We start from the raw sequence: 11856 nt of genomic DNA on the forward strand, positions 1-11856 counted from the left end.
CTCAGCTGTGTGTCATAAGCCCTCTACTGCTCACGGCGAAGGGAGGTTCTCCTTTAGCTCAAGCAGGAGGCGCTTTGGAAGCAGAAGGCCCCCGCCATTGCTGCGGGAGTGGGGGTGGGGCGCACACGGTCGGCCGTTCTAGTAGCGGCTAAAGGCCTAGGTGGTTGTGAGTCTTTTACGGGGGCAAACGGGGGTCAGGTTGAGGAAGTGGAAGAGCCACAGGATGAGGTCACTGTGGAGGAGAGTGTGGGAAGTGAATTTGCAGGCAGGGCCAGATGACGTCCGTTCTGGGCCCTGGACATTTTATGGCCATGATATGAGGCCCCGCTGCCCAGCCCACTGGAGGGGGGCTTGGAGCCCCCCCCCCCTTTCCTCCCAAATAGCTGCAGCAGCACCATGGGGTCCCTTTCTCCCCTCCAGAAATGGCAGCAAGAACCCTCCCCGCACTTACTCCAGCAGCCCGGGTGTCTCTGCTTGACGAGGGAGGGCTGCTGTACTTTTCTCCTCAGAGTCGCCTGTTGTGGTGGGGTTGGCAGGGTCTCCAGAGCCGTGGGTGTTGGAGATATCAGCCCATAGAGATGAATGGGGCAGTTCACCCCTCTGAGGGTGATGGTGTCTGACTCCCTGTCAACTTCAGCAGCCTTCACTGTGTCTGTTACGCCCCCCCGCCTCAGAGTCTACAGACCCAAGCATCAGTAACAGCCAGGTCACATTTTTGAGTTTTTCCTCCCACTCACTAGGGCTAGAAACTATTCCCCTCCACTCCAGGAAAGCTGAAATTCGGAAGTAATCCTGGGACTCCAGGACCTGGTTCCCTAGGCCTGGGCTTATAGCTCAGTGTTGCCTTGTGTTGAAATTAAGGCACATTTAAGCTTGGACTCCATTGGTAGTGTTCTTGTGTGCAGATAGAGGGACACGCAGCTTGGAGGCACCATCCCAACAAAGCATGCTTAGAAGTGGCCCTGGTCAGCACATCTGTAGACAGACACGCAGCCTTCAGCCACTGATGTCTCTGCCATCCTGTTTCTCAAGGACCAGATCCAATAGGGATGAGGAGTACAGAAAGGAGGGATAAGGGAGCATGTGTCCTTTGCAGGAAGGCAGGGGAGGTTGCTCCCTAGCCTCGGGAAGTGATGAAAAGGTGCAAATAACTCAGAAAGTTTTAAACATTACCCCGTGTAACCAGTTGGCCTAGATCGAAAGGCAGGGCAGCAACAGGAATGGGAATGGGAACAGACCCGGTATAAATATGCTGGAGTGACTGAAGACCCAATTTCACTAACAGGGCTGCCTCCTGTTATATAGCTCTGTACATCCCACAAGGCCACTCTGCGGTGGTGTGAGCTGCTGACAAGTGACTAAATGGAGCTCCAGGTGATACAGTAATGCCCTCCTGACTTCCACTTATGTGCCAGATAATCCCAATGCAGCTGCCAGTGCACAGATCCTGGAGAAGCCAAACCAACAGGCTTCCTGCATTGAAAACACATTTGAAACGCTATGGAACTGGTGCCTTTTTCATAGTTAGCTGTGCGGGATGTACCGACAATGCAATTCGTGGGCAGAGCTCTGCACCAATAGCATGGGACATGTAGGTGCCTCACGTATACAACGCAGCAGTCTCCAGTTTTGGCTTAGATAATGTCACCCTGGTATTTGCAGTATTCCCTGCACCAAGGATAGGAAATATGGCAAATCCCAGGAAAACACCTGAGCCACACAGACTGATCCAGTATGTGGGGGGTGGGAGGTTTCATGGAGGTTCAGGGGTCTGCCCACAGGGACCTTATCAATTGGAAAGCTTTAAGAATGACTGGGCGTGTGTTGTATGATTTCCTCTATTTTATTATTATTGGAGTACCCACAGAGTGCCCGGTGCTGTACACGGATCCAGTCCTGCAAAGACACAGGCACCGTCTGACTGATCAATGGAATTAACCGGACAGTGCATAAAGGCAAGCGTGGGCGTTGGTCTTCACGGGACTGGGGCCATGATACAGAGATAAAGACAGTCCTACTCTAAAGCGCTTACAGTCTGCCTGCCAGAAACAGAGGAGGCAGGATGCTGTGGGACCCTGAGGAGGGAATACACGAAAGTGGGATTTGAAGAATGATGGTTAACATGGGTCAGATCTTTAGCCAATCAGTGTCAGAGTCAATGGCGCAAAGTCAGTGGAGCTGGGATGCTTTAGGCTACCTGAGGATCTGGCCCAATGATCTCAAAGCAACTACACCAATTTAGACCACCTGGCCCCTTAACTTCTATGAAACTATGTTTATTTATGTCAGCTGAGGATCTGGCCCAGGGATTGGACTGGTTCATTCCCCGAACATTGCAAAGCAGTGAAGGAGGGACTTTAATGTAGTGAGGGTGGTGGCACAAATGTTTGAACAAATATCTTTTTGATACACTCTCCTGAAAATACTCGTGTGTCAATTACAGGCTTCACGCTGCCCTCTCCACTGGACCACGCTGCCTCTTATAAAAGGTTCCAGTTCCACAATAGCTAAATCCATTTTCAGTGTGGGCAACACGTGGTGTGACCGCTATTAAAAATATTTCTTCCCTACAGGGTTCCTGGACTGCCCATGTGACCCAGTGGAGCAGGGGTTCCTATGTGCGTTCGTAAAGAGAATTTGTAAGAGAACAGCTTGTTGAATACATGAACATGCGCGCATGGAGTTTGCTGTAACATTTTGCAGGCATCAGTCGTGCCTATAAATGGAAATGATTTCCCAAGGGGAAGTGGGCAGCTGAGTGTGCAACAAATCTGTGGTGATTTCACAGGACGGGTAATCTGTGGTTAAAGCACTGTATGGGCAAATCCTGGCTCAGCCAGACTCCCTGTATTTGGCCTTGGAGTAGGCAGAGCTGTGGGTTTTGTAAATGACGGGTAAGTTCAATCAGCAATCAATTGCTATCCAGCTATTCCTGGAGACAGAAGGAAATGCTGAGACCACTGCCTGCTGTGCTGACTCTATTGTCTCATTCTTTGCTTGTACTCCCCCGTCCGTCTGTCTGGATCCCTCTGTTGTCTCCTGTCTTAAATTGAAAGCTCTTTGGGGCCTGGCACAATGGGGGCCTGGTCCATGCCTGGGTCTCCTAGGTGATACAGTAATACAAACAAATATCCAGGTCCAGGGCTGGCTCTACCATTTTTGCCGCCCTAAGCAAAAAAAAATAACAAAAAAACGCTCGGACTGCCGCCGCCCGAACTGCCAAAGCACACACACACACACAAAAAAAAGCCACCCGGACTGTGCCGCCCCAAGAATGGACGGAATGCCGCCCCTTAGCATGTGCCGCCCCAGGCACGTGCTTGCTCAGCTGGTACCTGGAGCCAGCCCTGTCTAGGTCACCCCAGGGAGGACTGTTTTCCTGGCTGGTGGCTGCCTAATAAAGTCTGGAACCCGGGCGAGGATTGAGAACTTCGTGGCCAATAGGAAACGTCATTGTACAGGCAATTTTGATAGTTGTGAGTGTATTTAAATGGATGCAAATTACACATATGCAGATTAGGCGCCTGATCTGGAGAGGTGCAGAGCATCTGCAACTCCCATTAAAATGTGTGGGCATTGCTGGCGCTGGGCACCTAGCAGGATCAGCCTGTGGGTCACACCCAAGGGAAGTTGTTACTACAGTTCTGACTGTAGTGCTAAAGGTGTGAATGGTAACAAGACCCAGTCTTTCCTCTGAAGATCTTACTGTCTAAGGGCCTGATGCTGCCAGGATCCATCTTGCCTTCAGTGAGCATGAAGGTCTTTCAGCACCTTGCAGGATCAGATCCTTTGTCAAAAGCTGTGATTCTGTTCATGTTGACGTCAGTGGGAGCAGGCCAGAAGGTGCCAACGCTGCCCTCCACACTGCGAGGTGGGTGTGGCTGGGATAGGGCTCCCAGGGTCACTGATACACGCTCACTGTCCCCATTGCTTCACAGCAGAGTTGCATCCCGCCATTTGGTCTCCCTGAGCCAGTCCTGGAGGATGGTATCCTGCTCCCCAGGTAAACACGCCATCATACACGCTGCCAGCCAGTGGTCATTAGAACCGTATCCTGCTGGACATTAACATTAGATGTTGCCAGGCGTCTGGCCCTGAAAACCCACAACGAATAAACATCTTTATAGGATGTTCTCCAGCGTCACAGGCAGGGAGCAGAGGCCGCAGCACAGCAGATGGAAATCTGACCTGTAGTCAGGTCTGTGGGCTGCCCCACAGCTCCAAATGTAGCGAAATTGTTTACCACTGAGCAGGGATGCACCTCTGCTATGCTAGGATGTAGAGGCCCTGTGGAAATAGACATAGCTCTGCCCTTCGCCCGGCCCAGGGCAAACTCTAAGGCACAAAAGATACGATGCTGCTTTGTTTTTTGCTGTTTATGCAACAAGTCCAGTAGGAAGAAACTACCCCAACACGGTTGCTTTCCAAATAACCGTGTTTACTAAATATACAAAACATCCAAGGCCTGGGAACATACATACGCCGGCTCCTGGGTGGTTTCTGATGGCTTCTAAATCATAGCACATCGTGAGCACTACTCGTCTGCTCACCAGCTATTTAAAGGGACACAACTCTATTCCTATAAACTGCATACACCCAAATCGCTTTCAACTACACCTCTACCCCGATAGGACGCTGTCCTTGGGAGCCAAAAAATCTTACCGCGTTATAGGTGAAACTGCGTTATATCGACCTTGCTTTGATCCGCCGGAGTGCGCAGCCCCGCCCCCCGGAGCGCTGCTTTACCGCGTTATATCCGAATTCGTGTTCTATCGGGTCGCGTTATATCGGGGTAGAGATGTATGTCAGATTAATACTCTTTATCGCAAGTGAATGGGTCTTTAAATGTGAAAGCGGGAAATCCACCAAAGGTACTGTCAGTGATTGACAGTCTTGGCCTAATGGTTGGAGCAACAGTCAGGCCTACCAGTTGGAGCTGAATCCAGATGGGGTGGTGTCCAGGCTGATTCCCCACTCTGGCACTTCGAGTGCAGAAGGTGGGGCCCCGCAAGGATTCTAAAAATTAATACTGACCACTCCAGGCTTGTATTAAACACCCAGGGTTACAGATTCTCTCTGACCTTGGATGGGTAGATGCTGCCACCATCCAAGTGCAAAAACCCCCTTTGAAACCAGAAAGGCACACTTGGGAATTCCTTCCGTAGGGTACCCTCAAGCCCTTTCCCCCCTCCTCCAGGGAAGAGCTGAGAAAGAAAAACAAAGGAAATCAGCTGTTGCCACCAGTTAATTAAACAACATTTGCACAAACCTCTTAGGAAACCAAAAATCCAATCCTGTTCTTAAAAAATGGAAAATTTTATTAAAAAACAAAAAGAAAGAAAATACATCTGGAACTTGGACTTTTGCTAGATTTAAAAAACCCACTTACAAAAATTAAGCATCAAGATAGCTCTCTTGAGGTTTAGCTTAAAGGTTATAAGCAAAACAAAAACATTTGGGGTTAGCACAGAGGAGTCCACAAGCCAATAAGAAATAAAAGAAATAACCATAATCACGTCTTTCTAGACATTCCCTGATTTACTTACATAGTTGGGGTTTTAGATAAGTAGGTTTGAGGTATGATTTGATGCTTTTTCATACCTGGTTTTAAAGCTGCTTACACATTGCTGCTCTGTGTCTCTGCTCTCCAGCGAACAACAACAGACACAAAGGGGAAGTTTTCCCCCCATTTTTAAAAGTTCTGGCCTTCCCATTGGCTCTTTTGGTCAGGTGCCCACTCCCTTTCCTTTATCCGGGGACTTTTTTTAACCCTTTACAGGTAAAGCAAGCGGAGAACAGCCACTGAGAGGGACTTTATAGCTAACTGACTGGCTGAGTGTCCATAAAAAGGCGTTCATCACAGGTGGATTCTTGGAGCAAAGCGGAAGGTCAGAGTCAGGAGTCAGAAGCCGAAGCCAAAGCCGAAGCCGAAGGTAAAGCCGGTGTCGTGATCAGGAGATGTAGCTGAGGGTCAGAGCCGGGAGCCAGAAGGCAGGATGGAGCTGGGTGTGGGGGCAGGAACAGGTACAGCGAGGACAGGGACTGGAGCAGGACTAGAGACAGCGGAGACAGGGACAGTACCAAGTGCAGCTGCCGGCAAGGAGCCCGTTGAGCAGCCATCGGACTGCTGCTGCTACTGAGTGTAAGTTTCCGCCTGCCAGTCAGGTAGCGCCGTCAATCAGACAACTTCCATCAGGGCCAGCTGCGCTCATCAGGTTGCCAGGAGACTGTCTCTGTGGCAGGCTGGCCCCTGGTACAGACAGACGTCTGAACGCCTTCAAAAGCAAACGCCTCGGGAAAAGACGAGCTGGCGAGTGGAATGAAGTGAAAACAAATGCCGAGATTCTCCAGCGAGTGCAGCAATCCCTTATCTCTAAAGTTACCCAGAAGAGAACATGGAAGTGTCTGGGATGTGGTAAGACTGAAGCTAGAGCGTCTGCCTTGGCAGGGGTTTCATTGGGCCGCTGGAGCAACACACCGACAGGGACGACTGAAAGAATCGCTCCATCACACTGTCCTCAGAGAGGGAAAACGTATGGGAATGGACAACACAGAGGACATGTAACAAGCTGCCCAAGATCCCAGGTCGGAGGGGCCTTGTTTGGGTCCTGTGTGATGCTTAACGACGCGGGAAGGATTCAGTCTCATCTTCATGATTCACCGTTCCCCAAATCCTTGAATTGCAGTAAGGACAGCAAGACACGAGACAGAAGTGGAAGGGAGTCAATTGTGGGTCTAAGGGGAGGGATGAATGAGGCAAGTTATTTACAGAATCAAGCTGGAATCAAGAATCTGTTGGCATGAGAGCTTTTAGGACCAAAACCAAAGCCCATTAGACTCTGCCAAAAGACTCCCATAGCCTTCAATGGGCTCCAGTTTAGGCCCTTAATGAAGAGCACGAGAGACAGGTGCATTCTGGGAGATGTAGTTCAGATCCACTCCCTCAGAAAAATTTCTGAAGCAGATTTTGCCTTGGGACTATCACAGGAAAGGCTGCAAAATACTTGCTGCTCTCTACTGCCTCACTATGCACTGCATATGTGTATTGACATGGTCCTATGTGATTTATATTGCCCTCCTCCATGGTGCTCTCTAGTTAAAGGATTGGGGAAGGCTTTCCAGGTGCTACTGTTTTAGCTGTTTAATAACACCAAAGCATTCCCTGTTGCACCTTGGCCTCCAGAGCTTGGCTTAGAACTAAGGGCTTTTTTCCTTAGTCCATTTCAGTTCAGTTCTTAGAGGCTAACTTGGCAAAAGCGAGTGAGTTATAAACAGCCCAGACTGTAAGTGATGAACGTGTTTATTGTCTGTTGGGCCGGTATCATTATCACGTCTATTTCTGGCTGCGTTAATGTGCTGTGCCCCCGGCGTGTTCTTTTGCAGCCTGCTCCAGAGACTTTTCCTTGCAAAAGGTGCCAGGCTGACAGCCCCGGAATGTGCAGTGGGTTTGCTACAGAGCAGGTACAGCCCAGGTCAGCAGCAGTGATTCTTTTACTTCAACAGAGAGGAGTCGGCTTGCACCTCCAAGGCTTTGAGGGATCTCTCCTTACACCACCCCTGTGAGGTACAGGATCCCCATTGGTGGGGAACTGAAGCCCAAGAGACTAAGGCCCAGATTTTAAATTTTAGGCGTTGCTCTGCTCAGCACTGCAAGGCCTTTAGGCAGCTAAATCCCATTTCCAAAAGCGACTAAAGCAATCAGGAGCCTTCTGAAAATGGGCCTTAGCTATCTAAGTCACTCAGCCCTTGTAACACCGAATGGAGCAATGGAGATATCCTATCCTATCTCCTAGAACTGGAAGGGACCTTGAAAGGTCATCGAGTCCAGCCCCCTGCCTTCACTAGCAGGACAAAGTACTGATTTTGCCCCAGATCCCTAAGTGGCCCCCTCAAGGATTGAACTCACAACCCTAGGTTTAGCAGGCCAATGCTTAAACCACTGAGCTATCCCTCCCCCCAGAGGTGGCGAAACACCTCTAAAAATCTGGGCGTAAGTGACTTGCCCAACATAATGCAGGCAGTTTGCAACAGAGCAAGGGACTGAATTCAGATCTCCCAAGTCGCAGGCTTGCACTTTAACCACTGGGCAATCTTTCCTCCCTACATGAGCCATCAGGACTGACCCTGGCAGCATGGACAGTGGGATGGGTAGGGGTTAAATCAGGGGTCGGTAACCTTTCAGAAGTGGTGTGCCGAGTCTTCATTTATTCACTCTAATTTAAGGTTTCGCGTGCCTGTAATACATTTTAACGTTTTTAGAAGGTCTCTTTCTATAAGTCTATAATATATAACTAAACTATTGTTGTATGTAAAGTAAATAAGGTTTTGAAAATGTTTAAGAAGCTTCATTTAAAATTAAATTAAAATGCAGAGCCCCCCGGACCGGTGGCCAGGACCCGGGCAGTGTGAGTGCCACTGAAAATCAGCTCGCGTGCCGCCTTCGGCACGCGTGCCATGGGTTGCCTACCCCTGGGTTAGATGCTTGGTCTGAAGTTCCACGTGCTGCACCTGTTCTGTGGATAAAGACAGCACTTCAGATGCCTGCGCTGGTAAACCCACTGTGGGGAACATACTGGACCATGATCACGTCAAAATTCATATTCTGCAGGCAATTCACTGTTCCTTCCTTTGTCTGTGAAGTGGTATTTCCATTATCACTGATCATGGCTTCAGAACTCTAGTGTAAGAATGCTCTGATTGTCTTTGTATCCTGTGCTACCCACGTCTAATTAGCAAACACTGGAGATCTTCAGATCCGCTCTGGTACTTTCCAAACCCCCTAATTGGTGGCTCTGTACCCAGTGCTGGGGCTAGCCCATTGGGGGCCCTAAGCAGGAATATTTTGCCCCCCAACACATAATAAAAAGCGAATGGGGGGCCCCTTTAGCTGCTTATGCCTCGCACTGGCTCTGAATGTACCTTTAAAAGACAGCATGGTAGAGCTCTTCTGAATCCCCTCCCTTGGGAGTGCATCAGAGGGGCTGGGAGAGACGGCTTGTGTGGCCCTATAATGAAGTCTAGTATGGACCTTGGTTCTGATCCTGCACGTGCCCTGTGCCGGCATGGAGGGAGTGCGGCCACGTGAAGAGGTCTGCAGGACCCTTGTTTGCTTGTCCTTCGGCTTCTGCCTGATGCGAGGGGCCGAGTGTATTTAGACTCCACTGACTGCCTTCCACACGACCTCCCAGGAGCAGAAGCCCAAGAAGGGCTGGCTCCTCTCACTTCATCCCAACGTTCCCTCTGTGGAGGTCCCGTCTCAGGGGCACAAAAGAGCAATCGGGCAGTGAGACGCGTATCAGTGCTAAAGCCAGTTTCCCCACATTCATTCCCGCCCTGGCTGCCTGGAACCCCAGAAGAGATGTGCTCTCTGCCCATAAAACCGGCTGGGCCTTGCGCTTTCCTTTAATGTTTTTTTGTGTGCCCTTAAGGACTTTATGCTGAGAGGTCTCCTCGTTCTTCCCCCAACTCCACTGGCTCACGAGGGTGCTCAGCCGCTGGCTGAATCAAGTGCTTAATAAGCAGGTATATTAGCCAACCCCTTTTAATTACTCATCCCTGACACAGCAGGTTGATCTGAATGCTGGGCTGACTCCTGAGTGCCATTCATTGTCTTCCTGGACAAGTCGCTCCCCCGGCTGCGTGTCTCAGTTCAATGGAATTAATACCACCCTTACTCATAGTGGGCTTAGAGTAAGTGTCTTTCATGCAGAGGAAGGGGCATCAGTCCTAATGTGCTGTGTGGGTGTGAGGTATGAAGAAGCAGGACGTAGGCAGGGATTCTGGAGGTAGAGTTAAGGTTGGTTTAGCCAAGGATGACTCAGGCAACCCTAGGGCCTTTGTCAGAGCCACTTAATTGGATGGCTCCCAGCTGCAACGCCAAAAAAAGCACCTTCCCCTATTCTGCACCAGCCTGGGGCTGCTGGTGGCAACCAGTTGGAGGTGTGTGGGGAACGGGAATGTGCCTGGATTGCTGTGTGGGTGGAGAAAGGGAGTTAGGGACACAGTGGATGGGATTTTCCTGTTCATCCAGTGTGGGAAGCAATCTGTGATGTGCCCCTGCCAGGCCTGCGATAAAGGGGGGAAATGCCTGATTCCCCCAGGGACCCCCACATTATCATCAAGCAGCCTGCACTTCATGCCATGGGTCCTCGTGGCAGTTAAATCTAGTGTGTGTGTGTGTGTGTGGGGGGGAGGTGTCCCGGCACTTAAAGTGTTTTGAGATCTACTGAGGAGGGACCGTTATCCCTGTTTTACATATAGGGAACCGAGGCACAGAGCAGAGAAGTGACTTGCCCAAGGTCAGCTAGCAGGGCAGTGGCAGAGCTGGGAATACACCCTACGCAAAGGCACCAGAATCATTAGTTCCTTTTGCAAATCTTGGCCAGTAACGCTGTGTATGTAACTTTGGGGGGAGGGGGGAAGGGACTCGTGGTGGGGTTGGGTAAAAATGAGCCTTCTACAGGCAACACACTTGCGCATTTCTAATCTGTTCCTGAAATGGAGGGAGCTGGTTAATTTCAGCTAACAGCTCAGAATCTTTGACAGATCCCAGCAACACGAACACGAGTCTGGTCCACATTTATCCTCAGTAGGGTGACCAGACAGCAAGTGTGAAAAATCAGGACAGGGGGTGGGGGGTAATAGGAGCCTATATAAGAAAAAGACCCAAAAATCGGGACTGTCTCTGTAAAATCGGGACATCTGGTCACCCTAATCCTCAGTGCAATTTTGTTGCCTGCAGTGAAGTTACACCAGGGTTGACTTTGGCTCATTATATTTAATCTTTATTTTCTGAGACCAAGATCCACCTGTTAAAGGATTGGGCCGTCTGCTGAGACCTGGCCAGCCCATAATTCCAGAGCTAGCTTTTCTTTTCTTCCTAATTTGGAATAAACGAAGGGAGCTCTGGATCAAATGTAGACTGGCTCTGCTAGTCTGGGGTTTGGGGAGGGGGGCGGGAAGAGGGAAATGAAGATACAAGCAAGGAGACTCATTTTTCAGGTTGGGTACAAACCACATATTGTAAGTCTTTTGGCATAGCTATTACTGAATGGATTCTCATCACACTAATATTCAAGCAGTGAAAAGTAAAATGCAGTCATGAGGTGGCAAGCCAGTCTGTGAACTTACCACTGTTCCCTTCTGAATGGAATCAGCACTGCTCAACTGTGTCATGTGCCCTGTATTGCCAACATGATGATTCTCTTTCAGCTCAAGCTGCGTGGGGTCTGTACTCTCAACCTTGTTGTTGCCATGAAATTCCAAGTGGTTCTGGAGTGTAGCACAGGGATGGTTGTGAAGTTCCCACTAGGTGGCCATCAACTTGTTACAATATGTATCTAGCGCTGCAATTGCAGCAGGATAGGGAAGGTTTAATGAGATAAAGCCATTACAGAATCCATCACCAAATACGTCTGCTGTAGGCTGGCTTGGCAACCTTGGACCTGGTTGGGGGCAGGGGAGCAGCTTGGGTTTTCTTTCCCAGATCCCCTGGGATGTCAGTAAGCTCATCTGTGCAGGGCAGGGAGTGGCTTGTGTCCCACAGCCCCGCCTTCTAGTGAACTAGTCTGTGGCAAAGACAGACTCCAAAGGCAGCTCATTCTTCTGGAAGGAAGAAGGCTGCAAACTCTGGTGCTTGACAGGAGATTGCAGGGGGAGCTGGAGCCTCCGGCCTCCCTCAGGCAAGAGGAAGGCCCTAATCCCTTTTCCTGCCCAACCATCTTGAGCAGCAAAGCTGCCAGCCATGCAGAGGCTTGAGGGAGGGCTAAGAGCAGCTACACAGCAAAGTAGGTTTCCACCCTCCTCTTAGTCTTTGCCCCTTGTCCGATGCTGCCACTGGGAGGCGGGGATGTTTCA

Source organism: Trachemys scripta, unplaced genomic scaffold (assembly GCF_013100865.1).
Source record: "Trachemys scripta elegans isolate TJP31775 unplaced genomic scaffold, CAS_Tse_1.0 scaffold_28, whole genome shotgun sequence".
NCBI classification, from domain to species: Eukaryota; Metazoa; Chordata; order Testudines; family Emydidae; genus Trachemys; species Trachemys scripta.